This window comes from Tamandua tetradactyla, chromosome 10 (genome assembly GCF_023851605.1).
Source record: "Tamandua tetradactyla isolate mTamTet1 chromosome 10, mTamTet1.pri, whole genome shotgun sequence".
Classification (NCBI taxonomy): domain Eukaryota; kingdom Metazoa; phylum Chordata; class Mammalia; order Pilosa; family Myrmecophagidae; genus Tamandua; species Tamandua tetradactyla.
This window is the reverse complement of record NC_135336.1, coordinates 13,782,938-13,805,853: the sequence shown is the minus strand read 5'-3', so window position 1 is coordinate 13,805,853 and position 22,916 is coordinate 13,782,938. Positions and strand designations below refer to the sequence as shown.

The window sequence follows — 22,916 nt, the reverse complement described above, 5'->3', positions numbered from 1 at the left end:
AGACCCTCTGTTGTTCTTCTTTTGCCCTGCGGCAGAGGCTGTTGATGGCTTACCCAACAGCCATCCATGCTTCCCTGCTAACAGAAGGAGTCCTTGATTCCAGGAGTAGGTCTCTACTGGCGCCAAAAGATGGATGATATGGGGTCTAAACTAGCAGTGGTAAATCAGTTCCACTGGCCACTGATAAATCTGAGGGAGCTGCTAAAGAGAGGGCAAATTGGCTGACAAAGGAGGACTTTTGCTCTTTCCCTCTTCATAAATGCTAAATGATACTGAAGCTGCAATGACCGTCTTGCAACCAAGAGATGGCAAGGATGTTCGGGTGGAAATACAGAAAGAATCCAGGTGCTCACAGATATCACTACACCTGCCTCCAGATTTGTTACCGTGTGAGCAAAATGCTCTCCAGTTGAAGCCGCCGTAATCCACGTGTTGGTTACTGGTAGCCAAACACACTCCTAACTGATAAAACTTATCATTGCTCTGTGATAGTGGTAGCATAAAGGGAATAATTGACCCCATTTCATAGATGAAGAGACTGAGGCTCAGGAAAATGAAGGTGACACAGTAGTTACTGGCAGAATCTATTTACCAACTCACGATTCCTGATTTCAAGTTCTTTGCATTTTCCACTGACCTGTAGTCATCCTTTCTAATTATTTCTTCCTACTTATATGTAATATCACATATCATAGTATATATTTAATCTTGTCACATTGAGATCATCTTTTTTTTTGTAATGGACAACCTTGCACTTATTCAAATTTTCTTCAATATAAAAAGAAGCAGTTCCAAGCCTTGCATTTTAACTTATAGATATGGCCTCCAAGTTATAATCAAACAGAAATTATGGAGCAATACAGGAAAAATTCCAGAATCCAAATGGACCCAGACCCTTTTGCAACAATCCCAGCCTCTGCTTCTGATATACCTTCTCAGCCCACTGACCCATTCATCATACTTGGGGCCTCCTAGCTCTGTTATCTCCAGTTGTCAAGTATAGTGCAGATTTATTAGAGAGATCATTCCTCAGATCACACATATGCCTATTCCACCATCATGAAGCCGAGGGGAGACTGAAATCCCATTCATTACCAGCTCTTAGCTGCTGGGGTGTTTATGATGGAATCTAAATTAGTTACCATTACCAACAAAATTTTCTTCAGCAACTGAAGCAGTGCTACTAGTTATCTCCATTAAGTAGGTCATTCATTTGCTTGTTCATTCAGCAACTTCTGATTGAAGGTCTCTGTGTGCAGCAGTTGTATTAATGAAGACCTTTCTTTTTGCACAATCACTAATCCACAGTTTATAAAGCCCTCTCACAGCATTAGGGGCTGGGGGACTGGGTTAAAATGGAGAGCAAAACCAGTGCACATTGGCACATTTGTAGGATATTTAAAATATAGTTATCTTACAGTTTTTTGTTAGCATAGTTATGTGCACATGTACATATAAGCTCTTGCTTGCATCTTCTTACTATTTTTGGTTGAGGCTCTTGACCTCACATCCTATCATTTTATAGTGTAGCATCAAATTTACCATAAGTAAAGGGGAGGAATCACTTCGATGTGCTTGCTGTCTTTCTTTCTATTAGGGAAGAAGGGATTGATACGCCTTTGTCTATTCTCATGCTTTATTGTCCCCCTGCAGTCAGCTTCTGAATAACCATCATTCATTAATTACTTGTCATTAATTCCACCCACATTTACTGAGCAGCATCCACCTAAGTTCAGTACTTTGGGACACGTAGAGTATAATGAGTTCAAAACACTTTCATTATAGGCTCATCAAACAGTAAAAAGGTAAGACATGCTCATATAACTGAAATAGAATAATGAGTCTTGGAGGAAAAGAGCAGAAAGGAGACCAAAGGTAAAAACAAGGACTTCTAGCTGGGGAATCAAGGAGGACTTCATGGTGGAGGTAGCCTAGCACTGGACTGTCAAGAACCCAGCAGGATTTGACTCATAGACTATTGGCTAAAATAGGGAGAAAGGACTCTCTTTACTCTGTGTCTGTGGGGCTAACAAATCCACCTGATGAAATGGGGCTAATACTGATTAGTGACGTCAAATCCTGTCATGACAACACAAAAGGGCTGCCCAAGATATTTTGATTTGTCTGGAACAGCTCCTGCATCTCATGGCTCATCTGCAGAGGCTTGGCAAGCTTTTTGCACAGAGGTTTCGGCGAAATGGTTTGTGTATTTGCTGGAAGGGGATTGACCCATATACTTCTGAGGAATGGGGAAAAGCCTAATTACCGGCACTTGGAGTATGCCCCCAGATTCTTGACTCAGGAAGTGTTGGGGGTCTATTTATATAAAGCTATTTCTTTTCTTACAAGCACAAAGAAACGGCAGGAGGAGGAGGGGGTGATCAGCCAGCAAAATAGTGCTCAGAGCTCTGAACCAGCCCCTTTGAGTTATCCAAATGTACCACGTGCTGCCCTGCTCAAGTTAAGAGCAGCTGAATTGAATTAAAAAACAGTCCCTCCGTTGCTGCGCCCGGGCCTGCCAAATTCTCAGCTGGCATGAGTTTTTATAGCTCCGTTATAAACCCCTGAAAAGTGAGGCATATAATGGAAACATTGACATAACCTGAACTCCTTCGAGCGAGCGGCTTGTGCCACTCTAATTATCCTTACATTTCATTGGCTGTTTCTCTCCCTCCGCTGGCAGAACCTGCTGCAGTGACTTTCCCTAACCGTCCAGGGGGCTGGAGGCTGGAAGCTGAGTTTTGCTGGGGAATAATGAGATAGTGTCTGCTGGCGGTCAGCCCCCTGTTGCATACATACTAGCCCCTCCTTTTTCCCTTCCTTCTCTTGTTGTACCCCCACCCCGCACCACCTCCTCTGACTCCCCCCGCCCCCCCCACTCCCCCAAATAAAAAGACAGAACAGTTCAGTTGGTTGTAAAAATTAATGAGTTCGGATACAGACTTGCCTTATTCCGGTCCAGCTGCGTAACCAGGGCAATTCCGACCAGCATTCTAGATGCTGACATCAGCTCCACACCCCGGTACAATGCTGCTCTGTTTGATCTCAGAAACAGATCAGGCTCCTGGGCTTTATACATCCTGCTTCCTCCCTACGTAAACTCATTTTATTACCCACCAGGAGAGCTCATCTCAACCTCTGGCTTTCCCTGGGCAGCCAATACCAGAGGCTCAGGCCCTACAGCTGACTCTTCCTTTACCAGCTGGGCCCTTTGATCCGGTTCTCTTGGTTCTCTTGGAGTCTTTTCCCCACCCTCGCGCGCGTTGAGGACCGCTGGAGCCGGCGAATGATAGCGATTTTGCCACTTTGCATTGCTGCAGCACTTTACAATTTTCAATGCACTGTTTTGTCTGATTTGTGGCCCACAGCCACCGTGGAGGTGGAGATGGTGTGTCCATTTTATATATGAAGGCACACTGGGACAGCTGGTAAGTGGCAAAACTAGGAACAGATGACAGCATTCCTGACTCCTAGTGGAGTACTCATTCCATGTACTCAGGGTTTTTCCCTCTTGGTGCAGACACCAGGCAGATTTAGTGTGTGTTGGTGAACTGAGCTGAAAGAAAGCTCTGTGGACCCGCTTTTTGTCAGCCTAAAGGAGCGGGAAGTGACCAAGCCAGCGCAGGCCCTTGGAAAGTGTGTTGTGGGGTTGTAATCCTTCGTGGCTCGTTGCCGCCCTCCTTCTTGGGACCAGACAGTCCTCTTGTTTATAGTGGTTCCAGAAGCAACAACCCCAAAGTGGCTCCCCAAAGAGATTTCAGGAGAAGCTGCTAAATCAGTGGCAAAGCTCTTTAAAAATACCCAAAAGTATAAAACGTATTAAAGGGAGAGAGCGTCATTCTGGAGTTCCAGGAAGTGTTCAGAATGAGTATTACAGCAACTATGTGAGCAGGGAGGTAAATTAAGGCTCTTATGTGTCATTCACAGTTGTCTACTTGCTTGTTTCTGCTCTGAAGCTAGGGAACTAGATTAGTTTTCAAATAGCCATTGACGGTGTTGCAAAGGATCCCTTATATTGGTTTGGAACTTTATGCAGTATTTTAATTCACATCCTCATTTAATCCATACATCAATCCTGGAAATGGCAAGGACTTATTATTCTCATTTTATTGGTGAAGAAATAGAAATAAGGAGAGTGGATGTCGTTTGCTCAAGGCTGCCAGTGTAGGATGGGGGCTCTGGGACATCACCCGGAGCTCCTGACCGCCCTGCCCCTCATGGCTCTTTTTGCTTGTCCACGAGACTGAGAGTCTCGGAGAGGTTAATTAACCTGCCCAGTTGGAAAATCGACCTTCTTTGCATGTTCCAAAACCACATTCGTTCCATTCTGCCCTGCCTTTAGCGGGCTCTGAATGTGACTCAATGCCAGCTGTCATTTTGACTCTTCATGAAAGTGCTAGGAACCAAGGCCCAGAGAAGTGGCTTTCCTGATGTCTCCTGGAGCTCAGCAGTTGTACCAAAAGCACAATCAAAACATCTTCACCCTGGATCTGCTGTTCTAACCTCTGGCTCATGCTCCAACATTGTCAGGCAGCCCAACTCCCTTTAAAGTTGCTATACTTGCGTTTGTCACCATCTCCCATCACTTCTGTGTCCCTTTCTTTTGCAGGGCACATGAACTCAGCATGTTTAGCTTTTGAAATTGATTTTCTCTGCAGTCCAGGGTTCTTTAAAGGCTTAAATTGTATTATTTTGTGGGTATCTCTATGCCAGTCAAAGTATTCACTGCAGGAGGCAGTAGGGCATCAGGGAGGCTGATGTTTATTTGAATGTAGATGATATACAGGCATTTCTGGGACCATCCAGATTATAAATGTTCTGTTGAATTGTCCCTGGAAGCTGTGAAAATATTCTAGAAATGACCACCTTTCAGCATCTAAGCTATGTATTTCAGCTTCCCTCTTCTACTCAGAAATGGTTTCCACAAATAGCCACTGTCCTGGATCTGAAATGGGAAAAACAGTGTCACTCATTTGCTAAAGCCCCTTTCACCCTAAGAATGGACACGCATTGCTGTTTTCTGCCAGGTTCTGATTTCTGGGTTGGCATATGCGCATTATGTTTAATATATGTGACTGGCTGCCCTCAATGCACAATACTTGCTGGTATTTTTATTTTGGTTTTTTACATATTTATTGTTTGGTATACAGGCATTCCTTAGTTGCACAGTACTGTGTACACTAAAACATGTGCATCTTGGAATAGTGTCCTCATTTCACATGGCAGTCCTGTGGCAGCTACAAAGTGAGGGCACGCTTCTGATGTGTGCGAGTTTCAGTAAACATGATACTATGCAAAATGAGGACTGCCTGTGGTTGCTTTTAAATACAATTTTGATAAAGAATGTGACTACAATAGTTTTCATTTCTTCTGCAAGTAGTGAGCGTCCACTGGCATGAGGAACCCTATTTGGCTCTGCTGTAAAATACAGTTCACATGGTCTCTGCATCCGAGCAGCTTCTGGAGTAGCCGGGGAGGTTTGATGTGTACCAAAATACCTGAATGAAGGCAGACTGCTGAAAGGTGTAAGAGAAGTGCTGTTAGAGTTCCAAGTGAGCATGGCTTTGTTTTTCTGATTAAAAAAAAATGTTTAGCTGTTTTTATTGGGGGTGAGAGAATCGGGGAGACTTGTAAAGGAGATGACACTTGAAGTGAGCCTCGGGGGAGGAGTGGATTTTAGAAATACAGGAGAAATGGGAGGTGGACATTCCAGGCTGAATAAACAATGGGAGCAAAAGCGTAGGGGTCTTTTCTTGGCTCAGAGGAGGGTCAGCTTTCTTTAGTTACCTGCATCTGGGGCCATCTGACACCAGCCGCCTGACATGCTGCCCGAGTTACACCCCAACGAAATCAAAGTCGTGTACCTGCACTGCACCAGTGAGGACGTCGGTGCCACGTCTGTCCTGGCTCCCAAGACCTGCAGCCTTGGTCTGTCTCCAAAAAGCTTTGGCAACGGCATTGCCAAGGCAACTGGTGCCTGGAAAGATCTAAGGATTATGGTGAAACTGACCATTCAGAACAGACAGGCCCAGAGTGGGGTGGTACCTTCTGCCTCTGCCCTGATCATCAAAGGCCTTAGAGAACCACTCAGACAGGAGGAGGCAGAAGAACATTAAGCACAGTGGAAATACCACTTCTGATGAAATTGTCAACATTGCCCAATAGATGCAGCACTGCTCTTTAGCCAGAGAACTCTCTGGAACCATTAGGAGCTCCTGGGGACTGCAGTGTGGATGGCCACCACCCTCATGACCTCATGGATGACATCAACAGTGGTGCAGTGGAATGTCCAGATAGTTAAGAACTTCAAAGGAAAATATTTCAATGAAAGATCATTTAACAGCCAAAGAAAAACAACCAAGCAAATAAAAAAATAAATGCGTGGGGTCAGAAATCCTGAACTCCTGGCAATTATAAATGATGACCTGTGGGTGACATGGACCAAGGGGGATATATTTATATCCCTGCTTCTAAAGTCCACCCCACCAGGGCAAGAGATGGTCATCAGTCACGTATCACGGATCCCATAGTGCTGTCACCCACACGGACTTGTTCATCCTCAGGGCAACCTCGCAAACGACAGCACCTGGATAACTGTCCCCATTTTGTCCAAGCCTCCATAATCAGCGATTGATGAAGCAAGGAGAAGATGTGGTTTCTTGAGGTCCGATCCACTTCTTTTTTTGCCTGGGCCGTTTGGAGAATTAGGTGCTCCTGGCCACTTTATTTATTCTTTGGTAATTTGTCCAGTCTCATATAATTTTGTTCACAAAAATATTAATTATGACAGCCAATCACACCCTAAAGAAATACCCATTGTTGGAAAACAAGAAATTAACATTGGCCCATCTAGTGTCTTTGAGTTTTATTACTCACTTATGTTCTTTATGCTTTCTTTTATTTTGAAAATTAATGTTGATTAGATTTTAGAAAACTGTTCCCCAGAGGAGATTTTCAATGGTTGAAGAAAAAAAAAAACACCACCACTAAAAGAGGTTTTTACTGTGGCGCCAAGCTGTCTTCCATTTTGGGTAGGCTTTCCTTTTGTTTAGCTAGTAATCACTGCAAGACTGCCGTCCTAGGCCCCTGCAGACACAGGGCTGAAGGGTCTCCTAAAGAATATTGCCTCCACATCTGAACCCTTCCATCCTCTCAAGTTTACTACTAGCATCACAAAGGAGCCTCTCCATCAATCACTTTCTGACAGATCAATACTGGTTTAATCCCAATCAGAGTATCTGAGAGCCTACAAGATGGGGCCATCAGGAGGCCCACCCTGGCTGGTCTGAAGCCTTTGACCCAGTAAACACAATCTGAAAGGGCTGGGGAGCTTGAAAGTCAAACTGTAAATGATCCCATCTGTGATTCTTGGCTGATTATTCCTCTGGGGTGAACCGAAGAGAGGGAAACCAGAAGAGAGAGTCTCTCTTTGCTTTAAACAAAATATCATTACACTGCTAGCATCTTCCTTGTTTGGGCTATTTTCCAAGTGAAAGTTCATTAGGGAGACACCAAAGCACATTTTACTAATATCCATCAAAGAGAGGGGCTCGGTTTCAAAGCCCAGAAGAAATATAATAGCGTTGAAGCAAACGACATGAAAAAGATCCTCTTAGTTCCCAAGAAGCAAAGGAGAAATGGGGACTTGGGACTTGGATTTTTTTTTTTTTTAAAGCCAATCTTTATTTGGGACAAAATAAGCAAGTCCCAGGAAAACTAGTGTCTCTTGGGCTCTCTCCTATTTACACTGGGGCAGCTTGAACCAAAATTCTGGAATGTTTGTAAATGTTTGGATTTCCCTTTCCATATTTTCTCTCGTTGGCACCAGACCAAAGGGGCCCAGAATTCTGCAAACACAGTTCGTACTCGCAGAATGACTATTATTAACATGGATTGATCTCAAGGATATATAGAAACAGGATTAAGTGCAGATCAGGAGCCCAGGGATTTATGTGGAGCTTGTGAACAGAATGTAAACAGGGGATGCTGGGAAGGTGGGGGGCCGAGGCTCATTAGAGGTCTGGGCTCGGGAACAGGGTGGCTTTGTGTCTGTCCTCAAGCCAGAGAATGGGCCCCGAGGCTGGGGCACACTGTCCAGGCGCCTTGGCTTGGTCATTGGTCTGAAAAATCTCAGAATGTACCTTCCTTGGGGTCACCTATAGGTGTTTGGTAGGTCTTCAAATGACATGCCCCTCTGCAAGGAGCACTCATTCAAGACAGCTTTTTGCTGAAGAAACTTTGGGTTGGAAACTGATTTCTCACCTAGAAGTGCTCTTCTGTCTTGCCTGTCCCCTTATGCTGCCCATGGGAAGGAAAGGATGACTTCAATGTTTAAATCCTTGTGCTCTATGAACTTCCTGAAGTATTATTTTCAGAATGAGGTCTTGGGTGAATATAAATGTGGAGCTCCAACTCTGCATGAGAAATCCACAGCAAGAATTTTGGCTTCAGCCCTGGGTACCACTGCCCTTGGGTTCCCCGCAAAGAGACCGAGAGTCTGGAGCAAGTCTCCAGATGGACCTGCCCTTACCCTGCTCCCCAGGACTAAGTGGGGCCCCATCCAGGCAGGCTGGTGTGCCCAGGCTTGTAGATTCATGTTGAGGAACCCTCTAGAGCAGGTGTTCTCAACCTCAGCACTACTGACATTCTGGGTGGGGCCATTCATTGTTGGGTGCTGCTGTCTTATGCATTGTCTGTCAGGTGGGTGGTCAGCAGCACCCCTGGCTGCATGTCCATAGCACACACCCCGAGTTGTGACAACCCCAGATTTCTCCAGACATTGCCAGATATCCCTTAGGAGGCAAAATCACCCCTAGTTGAAAATCACTTCTGTAGATACACAGCAACTTCCTTCTCTTCTCGTTAGTCGTAGGGACACAGGAGAGGAAGAGCATAGCATAAAGGTTATCCCAGCTTCAGTCACTCAGTTTTCTCATCTGTAAAATGGGGATAGCATCACCCACCTGAGCAAGTTGCTGTGAGTAATAAATGCAGCAATGTATGTAAGCGGTTGCTCAGCACTGTGCCTGGCATACAGTAAGTAGTCGGTAAATGCCGTGGGTACAATTGCCTGTTGTGGACTTTGAGAGTAGTGGGTGCATGGGGAGATTAGTGCTTAGGGAGTACCCACTCTGTGTTACACCCCTACGATGGCTGACCTGGGTGGAGGGAGAATAGATTCTTGGCTCCTCAGGTGTGGCTCCAGATACTGATGCTTGACACCAGAAATCAAGAGCAGAAGAAATTAATACCATTTATTCCTTTTTCTTAGATCTAATGCAAAAAAAGCTCAAATATGCTATTTTCTAGTGACTTAATTTGTTCCTTTTTTTTTTTTTTTTGCACTTTTTTAAATTAGAGAAGTTGTAGGCTTATAGAAAAATCATGCAGAAACTACAGGGTTCCCATAATAACACCCCAATTATTAACGCCTTGCATTAGTGTGGCACATTTTTTTTTTTTACAATTGATGAAAGAATAATATTATAATTGTACTATTAGTGACAGTCTATGGTACATTAGGATTCACTGTGTTATACAGCCCTATATTGTTTTTTTTTAAATTTTATTCTGGCAACATATATATAACCTAAAATTTCCCCTCTAGGCAAATTCAAATGTACGTCTTGTTGCTTTAATTATGTTCACAATCGTGTGGTAGTATCACCACCATCCCTGATCAAAACTTCTCCATCACCTCAAATAGAAACTCTGTACAATCTAAGCCTTAACACCCTATTCCCTGTTAATTTTTTCTTAACTGTTGAACTTACTGCAGCTTGCTTTGGCAGCTGAGATTATAGCTTCAAATTTATGAAGAGAAAAGATTTTTATTTTCTCTTAAAGCTAGGCCCTGGATCTTACTAGGCTACATAATCATGTTTGGTACTCAAGCAGCCGAGCTTCTCCCCATCTCTTTACTCCAACTACCAGCATTTCTTTGCAACCCTCATCACTCAGAGCTCAGGGTCTCAAAGCCTGGGCAAGGATTATGAGTTACCCTACTGGGCACCCCAGATAAAGTAGGAATTGGTGGAACAGATAGGTGGGCCAAACAGAGGAAAAGAGACCAAGAAGTAGCCATCTATTGATTTGTTCAACAACTATTTACTGGCTGCATACCAGCCACTGTGCTTGGGCTGAGGTTATAAAGAAGAACAAAACTCAACCTTGACCTCAAAAGTAGAGTGGCACTGCTTGATCTGGTTGCTGGTTAAAATTAGTAAAATTTCAACAGGTTGCATAGTTAATGGGCTGCTTTCTTGATGCTCTTCCGTTAAAGTTGAATATATATGTAGTTGCAGACACAGACATAATAACAGAAGATGGTAAGTGCTAGATAGAGTCTGCCCAGGACATTGTGGGGGAACAAAGAGGCAAGTAGGATGTGGACTAGGTTAGGGAAGGCAGACCGGAGGAGGTGACACCAGAGACTAAATCCCAGAAATGATAGGATGGAAGCGAGGGGCAGGTGGGATTCCTGGCAGAGGTTTAGGTGTGAGTAGACTCACAGAGGTGAGAAAGAACATGGTGTGGGCAGGAAACTATAACCAACCGTGCCCTGTTGGAACATAAACTAGGAGGCAGGAAATGATGAGCCTCGAGATTGGAGAGGGAGGCAAAGACGTTATATCTATGGGATGGGTTTTATCTTGTGGGCGGTGGGAAGACCTGGGCAGTTTTCAACCAAAGGAGGAAGTGGTCAGATCTGCATTTTAGATAGCAAGGTGGAGGTCAGAGTCAAGTCCTGGGGCAGGGACACCAGTTTTGGGGCCACTGCTGTTTTCACATGAGAGTTGGGGGAGGGTTTGAACCAAGATACAATATTCTACACACAGCATGGCTACACACACACACACACACACACACACACACACACACCTCCCAAAGTTGCAATTAAAGATCTTCATGTATTATTCTACAGAAAAGTCTATGTGTGCTTGGTGGACACAAAGATAGAATTGTTCAAGGGAAAATCATCTCTTTTTCTCTTAAAAAAAAAAGGTCTTTTTCACTATCAAGAGATCTCAAGGGTGAGTTCAATGGTATACATGCCTCCCATGTCAGAGACAAGCAGCTCGTATCTCACACATCTCACGACTTTTCCATTTTTGTTTTTGGTGAAATTGATGGGGAAGCGAGTCTTCCTTTCTCATTTGGGGGTTTGCTTGCTGTGTGTCTCTTCTTTGGAATATTTTCCGTTATCTGCTCTACTGGCAGGACTCCATCTGGGGAGTGAACATCCCGGTTTAGCTCATCTTTTCCATCTTTATCTCCTCCCCACCTCCCCCCACATGTTCCAGAAGAAACTTCCAAGCAGCAGAATTGATGAAGAGATGTTATCTCCTCTCTGTAATCCGGGATTGACTGAGGAAGTCTCTCATGTCCTGTTTCTTTAAAGTAGGAGGTGGAAAAGTGCTGTGGTCCATCCCACACCGTGGCTTGGGGCCCGCTGGGCGCCAGGCTCTGGGAGGGCCAGTCCCACAGTACAGGACCCCGGGTGGGGAGGACAAGCCCGGCGTGAGGACGGCAGTCTCGTTAGCTGCCAGGGAATCTGGGGGTTTGGGATGGAGGACCCTGAAGACTCAGAATATTCTTCAGTGCCTGCTTGAGTTAGGTGGAAGAGAGGGGGGAGGTGTTGATGAGTGCATGCGAACGTCTGTCCAAACAGTCACATTTCAAAGGAACGATGATGTCATAGTCCCCTAAAGGTGAGGAGTAAATAATGAGGTTGTTTTCTAAGCCAGGTTGTTTCCTGCTGGTGGCTAGAATGTTAGGAAGTGTTGTAAGACTTGGATTCTAGGTCTTTCTGGGCTACCTGTGAGGAAAGTGACTTTGGGCAAGTTACTGGTCTCTCTAAGCCCATTTCCTCTTTTTAAAAATGGGGTTGTAGCTCCTATCTTTTTGCCCTTAACAGATTGTGTGATACGGGAGGTGGGAATATTTTGGACAGCAAAAAATACATTTTGAAAATAGTGGTCTAGGACAAGAATTTTCTCCTAAGCAGTAACCAAATCACCCTAGAGCAGCTTTGATTTTAGTAGAGGGATTTGGAGATACAAGGAGAAAGCACTTCAAGTGCCTCTTGGGTAAGGCAGGGGTCTGTCATAACGTCTTGGTCATCCATTGTAGGGAGATCAATGGCAAATGCTCGCTGAGTTCTTTTAGCCTCTCAGCCAACTTCTCTGGGCTCTTTTCCTTTTCAGGGCTTTACAAACTAATTTCCACACCCAAAGCAAAACTCCCTGGAAAGTAAAAGCTGGAACGCAGGGTAACTAGAAGGAAGGGCACTGGTCTTGGTCCCCCAGTCTGGGTGGAGGTCTCAGCTCTGCCCTTCATTCCCTGCAGGTACCTGAGTAGGCTGCATCACCTTTCTGGGCCTCCAGATATTAGTTGTCATCATTAAGGCCCTTTGCAACACTTAAAACCAATTCTGTGCCATGCCATGACATCTGTCAATAGCCATCTCAGGACTGACTTGAGTCATAGGTTATTCCTGTCCACTCACAGCAGTAATCAGGAGTGGATGTTGCTGTGCTAAGTCCCTGGGGCTCACTCCTCACAGCTGCATGGGGATTAGACATGCCACAGCGGCTACTTGGTGGCCCAACTTTCCCAGGATGCAGGAACATGCAGGATGCAAAACAGAAGCCATGTTTTCCATAAGTCACAACTCCTAGGAAGCAGCAAAGGGGGAGGTGTAGGAGGAGTGAGGGTTTTCTACACAGGAAACCAGGGCAGGATGGAGGGAAGGGCTCATTAAGTAGCAGGCCACCAGGAGACCTGCTAAGGGATGAGCATTACTCAGAGGGTGGGTCCAGTTCCCATTTTAGACCCACACTAAACTCTCCCAGCCCTGTTGTCATTGGCTAATGGTGGTTCCCAAACCACAGGCTCCAGAGATATGAGCCAGCATTCCAGGAGAAGCCACCCACGGGACAGGGGAGGATAGAGGGAGAACTCATGACTCTGGGTCCAGCATCTTTGGGACCTCATGTTTCAATGAGGGTTTGTACACCCTCCAGTCCAAAGTCCAATCGTAAGACCTCCAACTAAATCCCATCCACATTCACAGATGCTTACGTGGATAGTCAAAACCAAGAGAACCGACAGCGGAAGTCATGGAGTCACTTGGGAGTTCTTCATTCTGTTATTTTTTCAAGCTCAGAGAGACCGGCACACCGCTGAGGAGGGCTTGGTTTGGACAGTTCTCCAAACCCCGGGTCAGATTGTTGCCTTTCAACTAAAACACAGGGTGAGCTGAATTTTCTTCCAAACTTCATTTCAAGCAAATATCTTGGCATATTATCTGTAACATTTCCTTTGGAGAGTTCCTTCCCGTTACCAAAGAAAAGAGTTCGCCACATATGCATACATACTCATACAGAGTGGATGCCTGTATTGAGAGGAATAAAAACAAAAACACCCTCAAATCGGGCAAGATGTGTGAAGGTTTGGGTGACTCTGCAGCCTGAGCTACACCGCCACAGACTTCGTGCGAAAGCAATAGCACAGAGGAGAAACACTGAGAAAATGACCACCCGGATGCCTTTGGCAGCTTGTAAAATCTGAAAGGACTCGAAAAGTTACTTAAAACCCTTGCTTCAAAGTAAGGTCATCCCTGACTCTTCAGCCATCACATCCTTGAGGGCCTGAACACACGCACAGCAGAAAACACACATTTTTAAATGTAATATCCAGCTACACCCCCCCTCCCCCCGGGTCTCGCCGCCGCACCCCCCCTCCCCCCCATAACTCACTGCAATTAGGAGTTTGAATTCCCCAGTTTGCCGGGCTGGACTTAGAGCCCCAGTAAAAGGGACTCTTGAGATGGAAAAAGGAATTCCACACTGGTGAGGTGAGGGCTGCCGTCCTTAATGCAGCGGTTTCATGGAGACGGGCTGCTTTAGAAAGGGACGGGTTGTGACGCCCTGAGAGGGGTGACGGCGTGAAGTGGCGGGGGAAAGGCTGCGGGACCCGGGAGACGGGGGTGGCGCCGGCGCAGGGCTGTGATTTGCATAGCATTATGGGGTTTGCCTTCTGCGCACCCCCATTTGCCCTCTTACACCGACAGTTGAGGGCCCGATAGTGACTCGCTCTATCCCGCCCCCCGCCCCCGCCCCGTCTCTGCAAACCTTCCATCTCTGATGCTACTTCAAAACCCCATGGGAAAGCCAAGTTGCCAATTAAGCTCTTTGAGGCAGGTTCTCATTCCTTCCCCACTAATTGAAATGTTACTCCTTTTACTAAACCCAGAAACCACCCAAACACAACGGTCTCCCTCATTTGCATTGTAACAATTGTCCCTAATGTGCTTCTGAGAGCTTTACGTAAAGGCGAACCTTTTCTCCTCTCCTTGTACGAACCGTCAAAAGCAATTCTCAGCCAAAGACCTTCATTTCCATCCCTATACAGCTGCTCATTAGCTAAGGTGGAATAAATTCCTTTTATTCTGGATTCATTTCCCAGGATGATGATGTCTTTTTTTTTGTCTCGGGCCACTGTTCCCAAACTAGGCCTTAATTGCTGATAGTAATTGAGTTAATACATATTTACAGCCCGGTACGGTTAAAGAAGGTCTCCTGTAGTTTTATTTGAGACATTTTATTTAACATGCAATAAAATCATTAACAACTTGCTCAGTGTTAATTCTCTCCGCCCTTTATCTTGTCTCTGCTCTTTGGGAAAGCTGGGTGAAGGGAGAAGGCTTTGGCGTGGGATCGGTTCTCCTTCTGGAGAGCCTGGGGAGCCCCAAGCCTCCCCTCCTCACCTCAGGGTCCCCTCTAATCAGAGGGGAGGTGCCTCTCCCTGGTGAATGCAGATAGCCTGGGGTGAATGCAGATAGCCTGGTGAATGCAGCTCTCTGAGGCACCCGGCCAAGCAACCCAAGCAGGATGATGAAATCTCATCAAAGCCACAGGGCTGGGCTGTGGCTCCATGGCAGGGCCGAGCTCCTGAATCAGCTCCCCCCCCGGTAGCTCACGGCCAAAGTTTGGCCGACAGGCGGGGCGCTGAGCGGAGGCATCAGGCCAGGCGACAGGCCTGGCCCCTTTAGGGTTTGCCCGGGGAATGGGACTGAAAACAGGGCAGGAGGAGAGGCCCAGGGCTGAGGGCAGGGCTAGGGAAAGAAAGCCAGGGAGGCGCTTTCCGAGCTTAGCCCTGGGAGACCTGCTGGCTTGCATGTAAAAAGGCACAAACGAAAAGGGAGAAGTATGGAGCCCCCTTCACTGTGGGGCTCCAGAGGTCTTCAGTTTATCAGATCAAAACTGGTTTGCAAAAGAAAAAAAAAAATAATGGACTTGAGTCAACCTGTCTGGCTGCCCTGAGTGCTGCTCCCAGGTGCCAGGAACTCCCTTCCTCGGTTGCTCACCTTTCCTGGGCCTCTGGCTGGTTTTCTTTCCCATCCATCCAGAAAGGGCAGACTGTGGCAGAGGTAGCTGGCAGCTCTGTAGAACCCGTGTCCTCACACATTTCCTGGGCACGCATCTAGGCCATATTTCCCACCTCTGTCCTTGCTGTTGGAAATGATCATGCGATTAAGTTCCAGTCACTGGAATTTGGGGGAGGGAGAGGTAGGAGTGGGGAGCGAAGTGGGCCTTCGCCCTTCCTGGCTGACTGGAGTGGAGAAGATGCTCTGGGCCACACCTGAAGCCAAATGTTAAAAATGGCAGAGCTTCAGTCAACTTAAAAATTTAAATAATGGTGGAGGACAGCTGTTCCACTCCTGCCTATGAGCATGAAATAAATGGCTATGGGGTTTAAACCATCACCCACTTTGGGGTCTATTTGTGGCCTCCGGAGTCCACTACAGAGTGTGATGTGCAAGCACACCATGAATTGTGGGGACTGTTGATTTTGCATGAACTGGTTGCCCCCATTGCCTTTGGGACAATTGCTGCTCATTTCTTAAAACTCAGGTCAAATCTCAGCCCCACTGAGTTTTCCCATGGATTTAGGAGACACAAATCCAGCCTCACCGAGTTCTCAGTCCCAGTCTCCTACCAATGCCTCCTTTGTCCACCCTAGGCAGATGGAGCCAAGCAGGAGTCTGGGACCTGGCCCACTGGGTAAGATTTAGGAAATTAGCTTTAAGGCCAACACCCTCAAAAACAAAAGTAGCTCTTCATGGCTTCTGATCCAGAATCTTTTCCTTTTTTCTCCCAAATCAAGCTTAAAAGTCTGGGATGCAGGTGATAAACACTAAGTTGATTTCTAGGGTGATTCAGCCTATTGGTGACTGATGGGTCCTTAGAAGTCCTTTGCTCCCACCCTTCTCCTTAAAGATGAAGAGATCGAGGCTGTCTCAGTCTGTCTCAGCTGCTATCACAAGTAGTACAAATGGGTTTTAACCACAGGAATTTATTGGCTCCTGGCTTGGAAGATAGGATACATTCAAAATCAAGGTAGTATCAAGTATTGCATTTCCCCAGAAAGTATAGTATTGTAGTGTGGGATGCTGGCCATCCTTGGGGTTTCTTGGCTTTTGTCTCTGCTTCCCATCACATAGTGGCATCTCTCCTTTCTCTTCCAGCTTCCCTCTGACTTCCTACTTCTGCCTGTGGCCTTCTCTTTATGAGGCCTCCTGTCATCTGGGTTAAGGTCTACCCCACTTCACCTGGCCACATCCTACCTACAAATAACATCTCGAAGATATCCTATTTCCAGTGGGTTCACACCTACAGGGACCCCGACTAGGTTCATAGCTGCGTGTTTGCTGAGGAACATAATTTAACCTACCACGAGGCCCCCAAGAGAGGAAGAATCAGAATTAGTACCAGGGCCTCCTGACTCCCAGCCTGGTGCTCCTTAATTGCTTTTTTAATTTTTTTTAACCCCTATGATAAAAGCAAGGTAGATGACACATGCTATTGGTAAGTCTCCCTTTGTATTTCTTAAAACATACTCAGATCATTCATCCTTTTTAACACCTAGACGTTCTTGTCTTCTGTTTGAATGCACTCTACTCTGCCTTGGCATTCTAAAATATCATTTCATGTTGTCTTCCTTCTTCTCTCTGAACATGTAGCATCACAGTTCTGTGTGCTGACACTCGCAAGGTAAACATGCTGGGACATCCCAACATCTCCAAGGTCATCTGTGCTCAGTATCCACCTGGATGGATGGGCCTGTCCACATGACACGGGCCTCGATCCTTCCCTCTATATTGAGGGATTTGTGGGTCATGCAAGAAATGCAGCATCCCCAACCGCTCATGATCTAACTGTACGGCCTGACCCATTGCAGGTTAAGAAGGAAGGAATTCCATCCCCATTTGAAAGAGAAGGAAGCTGAGGCTCAGAGAGGTTTGGTCATTTGCCCAAGGAATGCATTTCTTCTGAGTCCCACTCCTGTGTTCTTCCCCCTTGGAGTCCTACCATCACAGTGAGAAGTTTCTCTTCTCTGTGTCTTTCTAAGTCACAATGGATAGTGGCACCAGAGTATAGCTAGGGGGTATATGTTGGAACTTAAAACTCAGTCAGCCACAATCTCTCTTATTATCTCCCAAAGCACAGGCCTCCCCCTGTCCCATTTCCAGTGTTAAGTTTCTTAGAGTCTAAGTGGCATGCGGCAGGCTGGTCAAAATTTGAGGTCCGACCCGACCTGTGGGTTGGTCTAGATTTCCACAACGCAGTCCCATCCTGTCAGCGTTTTTCCTGATTATTGGAGCTGTTTCAAAACCCACACTTTTGGCCCTCAGAGCCTTCCTTCAGGAAGTAGCAGAAGGATCAGAGTCCTGGATACTTGGCATGGGAAGGGCCCTTAGTTTCACAGAGTCCAACCTCTTATCTTTGCACTATTGGGGGCCATAAACCCACAGAGAGCCGGTGGCAGGGCTGGCCTGGGTGTCTTCAGTACCACATGCTTCATGGGAGAACATGGGAGGGGGAATCCAGATGAGTTAGTGTTCCATAAAGCAAAAGAGGAACCAGCATTTTCTCCAAATCTCATTGCCTGGAGCGAGGAGCAGGCAGCTGCCCTTGGATATCTTCCTTTTGGAAATATGCTACACACCACCCTGCGCGCATTTCATTTATAAAATTGTCACCCTTTTGGAAGGTTGGTATTTGTTTTCCTCGGAGATGGGTGCTCTACCATCTTTTTGATTCACCCCTCCTGCTGTATCAGCAGTTCTTTTTTAGGTTAGTGTGTTTGTGATGGATGGATGGCGTCGCAGCCAGACAGGAGATGGAAGAGGAAAAGGAGGGGTTTGACTGGGTTAGTAGTGTTGGGGGTGGCACCTACAGTGCCATTCTTCTTTTTTTTTTGTATGCTGTATGGCGGGGTCGCATTTCATTATTTTTCCATGTGAGTATTCCATTACTGCAGCACCGTTTGTTGAATTTTTGTTTGTTTGTTTGTTGGGAAGTGCATGGGCTGGAAATCAAACCCGGGCCTCCCACATAGCAGGCGAGAATTCTAACACTGCACTACCCTTGCACCCCTTATTCTTTAGTATTTTTTGTGTGCTTACTATAATTAGGAACATTGCTCCATAAACATACATGCACACACACACACACACACACACACACACACACACACACACACGCACACACACACACCCCTTAAAACTCATTAGGTGCTTTTCTATTTGCTTTCTCTTTTGAGCCTTAAAAAATGATTGGGTCACCTGCCATGCCAGAGACCTGGGTCTGATTCCCAGTGTCTGCCCATGCAAAAAAAAAAAAAAAAAAAAAAAAAGATTGAAAAGTAGAGAGTTGGAGAAGAAGAGCTAATTTGTTGGGGGAACCTATCTCAACTGTCATGATAAGGAGAGTCTCGCTGAGAGCAATGATTTGCCTAAGATGGCAAGGCTAGTAAGTGACAGAAGCAGGATCCAAATTCAGATCTGACCCCATCAAAGCCAAATTTCTTTCCACAACTTCATACATAATACTTTTAGCAAAGAGGGTCAGTTATCTCCAACCTATGGCTTGAGGGAAATAAATATGTTAGTCTCCGAGTGGTATCAAGTCCTACAGTTTGTATCACAGAATTGGGACTAAAATTCCAGCCCATGCTAAGTGAAATGGCAGGCACAGGATTCCATGGATGGCCACCACCCTTAAGGCACTGACCATCTAATTAGGAGTTAAGGCTGATCCTTTTGTCCCAGATGCCTGGTATGAATGACGAGGAAGGAAGGACTCTGAGATGCTAATCGGCACTGAGTCCACATCTTGCTCTGTCTGCCAGTGTGGTAACATGGTCTTTGCAGTAAGCCATGAACCCTCTTACACCATTTATCACAGCCTCCTGGGATCTGGGCATAAGAAAACCCGAATCAATTGTAGTAAATATTTTGCAGTAATTGCATCTACTTAACAACGGCAGGGCCACCTCTCCTTGGAGAATGAAGCTGGAGCCTGTGTAATCTTTGGCCAGATCTCCTCACAATGGCCTGAGTAAAGACTCTGAGGCTGGCCAGAGTGAAACCTCTCCCCTCCATGTTACTTCCAAAGGGAACAGGGGGTAAACATCCTTGTAAGACAGTTGGTTTCATTTTGTGGATGTGAATTCAATGGCTCGCGATTCCATTCTACTCATCCTGGCTCCAGCTTAAGTTTTAGAACTAATTCTCTCTGCATTAATCTGAAAAGATCCTTCAGACAAAAGCTCAACATCTGAGTCTATTTACCAAGTGTGCAGCTGTGTCAATTGGCCAAGACAAAGCAAGGCTTCCTGGTCAGCCCACAATGGCTGCAGGTAGTCTTGCAAATAGAGGAGCACAAGGCAGGGTCCTTTCACAAGAGCCAGCAAACCTCTTTCCAATAAGGAAGAGCTGGAGCTGAGGGGTCAAGAGAAAACGAGGGCAGCCTCACCCCCACCCTTCACTCACACACAAGTGGGAACTGAAAGATATGATCTGTAAGCCCATCAATTAGGGCTATTAAAAAGGTAATTAGCCCTCTTCCATGGAAACCAAGAACAGAGATGTGAAGAGGGGGAAATTCATTTCCATGTGCTTACTTTTAATGTGACCAGTAGACTTTTAGTAATGAAGGGAGGTGAGACTGTGGAGAACATCACTTGGCCAGCCTTAATGGGAAGGTGGTTTCAGGTCCGTTAAAGAGCTGTCTTATGATAAAAATAAGAACTATTTTTTATTCTTGAAACAAAAATTTTTTTTTCTGCTATCAATCAAACTCTAGATTCAAATGAGGTGGCCAGACTTGGGAGGCTAGGGTGGAGTTGAGAGTCATTTCCTTTCTAGTTTCCTTCTCAGAAGAGAAGCATGACAGGAAATGAAATCTGAACATGGCAACAATGTACAATTTGTCCCGGATTAGGAAAGTGTGAAATTCAGAGTAAGTGTTTCTGTTCTCTCTCTTTCCAAACAAGTGTGCATGTTTTGGTAGTAAAGCCCAGGAGAGAACAAAATGAATAGAGGAAAGATCGGGCTGATACTGAGATTTGGGGTATCTACTGGAATGAATTTAAAGTTTGCCAGGCTATGTGCTCTGTGCAGGACTGGCCCAGCTCACAATGAAAATTTATGTTGTCTGTGTGTGTGTGTGTGTGTGTGTGTGTGTGTGTGTGTGTGTGCGCACTCTGGCAAGTGAAGGATAATGTAATTTTGTTTTTTGTCTACCTTCTCATTCTCATTCTCTTCTCTTCATTCATTCATTCATTTTTTTTTTTAAATCTGAGATAAACTTTACATGCAGTGACACGCACAGATCTTAAGTGTACAATTGGGTGTATCGCAACCAGGTAACTCACCCCCCCATCAAGGTGTGCGGTATTTGTATCGCTTCAGAAGTCCCGTGCCCCATCCGGTCAATCATCAACCTGGAGGCGACCACTGTTTTGATTTTTATTGCTATAGATTATTTTTTGTCTGTTGTTGAGCTTCATACAAATGGTATTCATGGTATGAACTCTTTTGTGTCTGGCATCTTTCACTCAAAATGGTATTTTTGAAATTTGTGCGTGATATGGAGTGTTCATTCTTTTATTCATAAGTAGGATTCCATTGCCTGACTATACTACAATGTATTCTTTCTTACGTTGATGAGCATTTTCTTTTCAGTTTTGTCTTTTATGAACAAAGCTGCCATAAATATTCTTATTTAAGACTTTTTGTGAGCATAATTTTTCTTTTTCTTGAGTCATTGCCTAAGAGTGGAATTGCTGAGTTATAGGGCAGGACATCTTTAACTTTATAAGAAACTGATGGTTTTCTAAAGTAGTCGTGCCATCTTATACTTCTGTATTGTTTGCAAGGTGCCAGAACGTGATATACTAGAAATGGAACAGCTTTTAAAAAGGGAATATAAGAAGTTACAAGTTTATAGTTCTAAGCCTATGAAAATGTCCAAATTAAGGCATCCAGGAAAATCTAAATTCAAGAAAAGCCAATACATCTGGAACACCTCTGTCAGCTGGGACAGGCAAGCTGGTCCATTGCTACTAGGCTCCATTGCTTTCAGCCTCTGTTCCTGTGGGGCTTCCTCACTTTACTTCTCCTGGGCTGGCTTTCATCTCTTGGCTTCCCTTGGCTCTCTCCAGGCTCTGGCTTGCTTAACATCTCATGGCAACAGCTGCTGGGCTCCAAGCATCTCCAACATCTGTGTCTCTGTTCTCCAAGTGTCGGCATCTGTGTCAGCTCTGCTGGGTCAGCTCTGCTCTGTCAACTCTAAGCTCTCTCCGAAATATTTCCTCTTTTAAAGGACTCTGCTTTGAAAAAGGACTTCTCTTTTAAAGGAACCACCTGAAATGGATGGAGTCCCATCTCCACCTAATCAAAAGGTTACACCCACAATTGGGCATGACACATCTCCCATGGAGATAATCTAATCAAAAGTTATGTCCCCACAGTATTCAATCAGGATTAAAAGAAATGGCCGACCCCACAAGATTGGGTCAGGATTAAAACATGGCTCTTCTGGGGCGCATAATTGATTCACACTGGCACAACTTTCAACTGCAATATATGAGCATTCCAGTAGTTTTGCATCTTTCCCAAAATTTGGTGTTATTGGTCTTTTTAATATTAACTATTCTAATGGGTGTGAAGTGATAATCTCCTGGTTTTAATTTTCATTTCTCTTCTGACTAAGGGTGCTGAACATCTTTCCCTGTGCTTATCAGCTATTTGCGTGTCTTTCCTGAAGTTTCTGTTTAAGTTCTTTTGCACATTTTGGTTGGTGTGCATTATTATTAATTGGTAGGTATTCTTTATATATTCCACATAAAAGTTCTTTCTACTATATAGGTATTACAAATATTTTCTCCTTGTCTATGGTTTTCATTTTCTTAATGGTGTGTATTTGATAAGCAAAAGATTTGTTATTTTGATGAAGTCCGACATTTCAAAGTTTTCTTTGTTGGTTAGTGCTTTCTGTGTCTCATCTAAGAAATCCTTGCCTTACCCAAGGATATGAAGATATTCTTTGGTTTCTTTTAGCAGCTCTTTTGTGTGTGTGTGTGTGTGTTTGAGGTAAGGGTTGAAGTTGATTTCTTCCCCACCTTTACCCAGTGGTTCTAGCTTCATACAATGAAGACTTTCTTTTCCCTATTGAATTGCTCTGATGCCCTGGTTGATTGACTATGTACATGTGGCTGTGTTTCTGACACTATTTTTTGTTTGTCTATATGCCAATACCACATTAACTTAATTATTGTGGATTTTAATAAGCCTTGAAATCAGATAGTGTGGCCCTTAATATTGCTCTTTTTTTAAAAAAAATTTTTGATCACTCTAGTTCCTTTGCAATTTCATATATATTTTGGACTCACCCTGCCAATTTCTACAAAAAAAAGCTTGTTGGCGTTTTGATTAGTATGTTTTGAATCTGTGGATGAATTTGAGGAGAGGAAGAACTGGTATCTTGACAATATGGAGTATTTAATGCATGAACACAGTTTATATTTCTATTTATTTGTTTTCTATTTTTCTCAACAAAATCGTG

At 44.9% G+C, this 22,916-nt stretch overlaps 2 long non-coding RNA genes and 1 pseudogene across 3 annotated transcripts in view; 2 read left to right on the top strand and 1 right to left on the bottom strand.

The window, feature by feature from the left end:
* Positions 1-5,822: 5,822 nt before the first annotated feature.
* Positions 5,823-6,840, top strand: LOC143647812 (large ribosomal subunit protein uL11 pseudogene; annotated as a pseudogene).
* A 4,168-nt stretch (positions 6,841-11,008) lies between these two features.
* On the bottom strand, positions 11,009-13,935 carry LOC143647811 (uncharacterized). The gene is made up of 3 exons (XR_013158197.1): positions 13,761-13,935; positions 13,084-13,396; positions 11,009-11,705 (listed from the first exon to the last, which is right to left on the bottom strand). It is a non-coding gene; the product is annotated as an uncharacterized LOC143647811 (long non-coding RNA).
* A 3,940-nt stretch (positions 13,936-17,875) lies between these two features.
* LOC143647810 (uncharacterized) overlaps positions 17,876-22,916 on the top strand; it is a 135,111-nt gene continuing 130,070 nt past the window's right edge. For both annotated transcript variants that reach the window (XR_013158195.1, XR_013158196.1), the window contains exon 1: positions 17,876-18,057. This is a non-coding gene — a long non-coding RNA (uncharacterized LOC143647810). The remainder of the gene's footprint in view (positions 18,058-22,916) is intronic.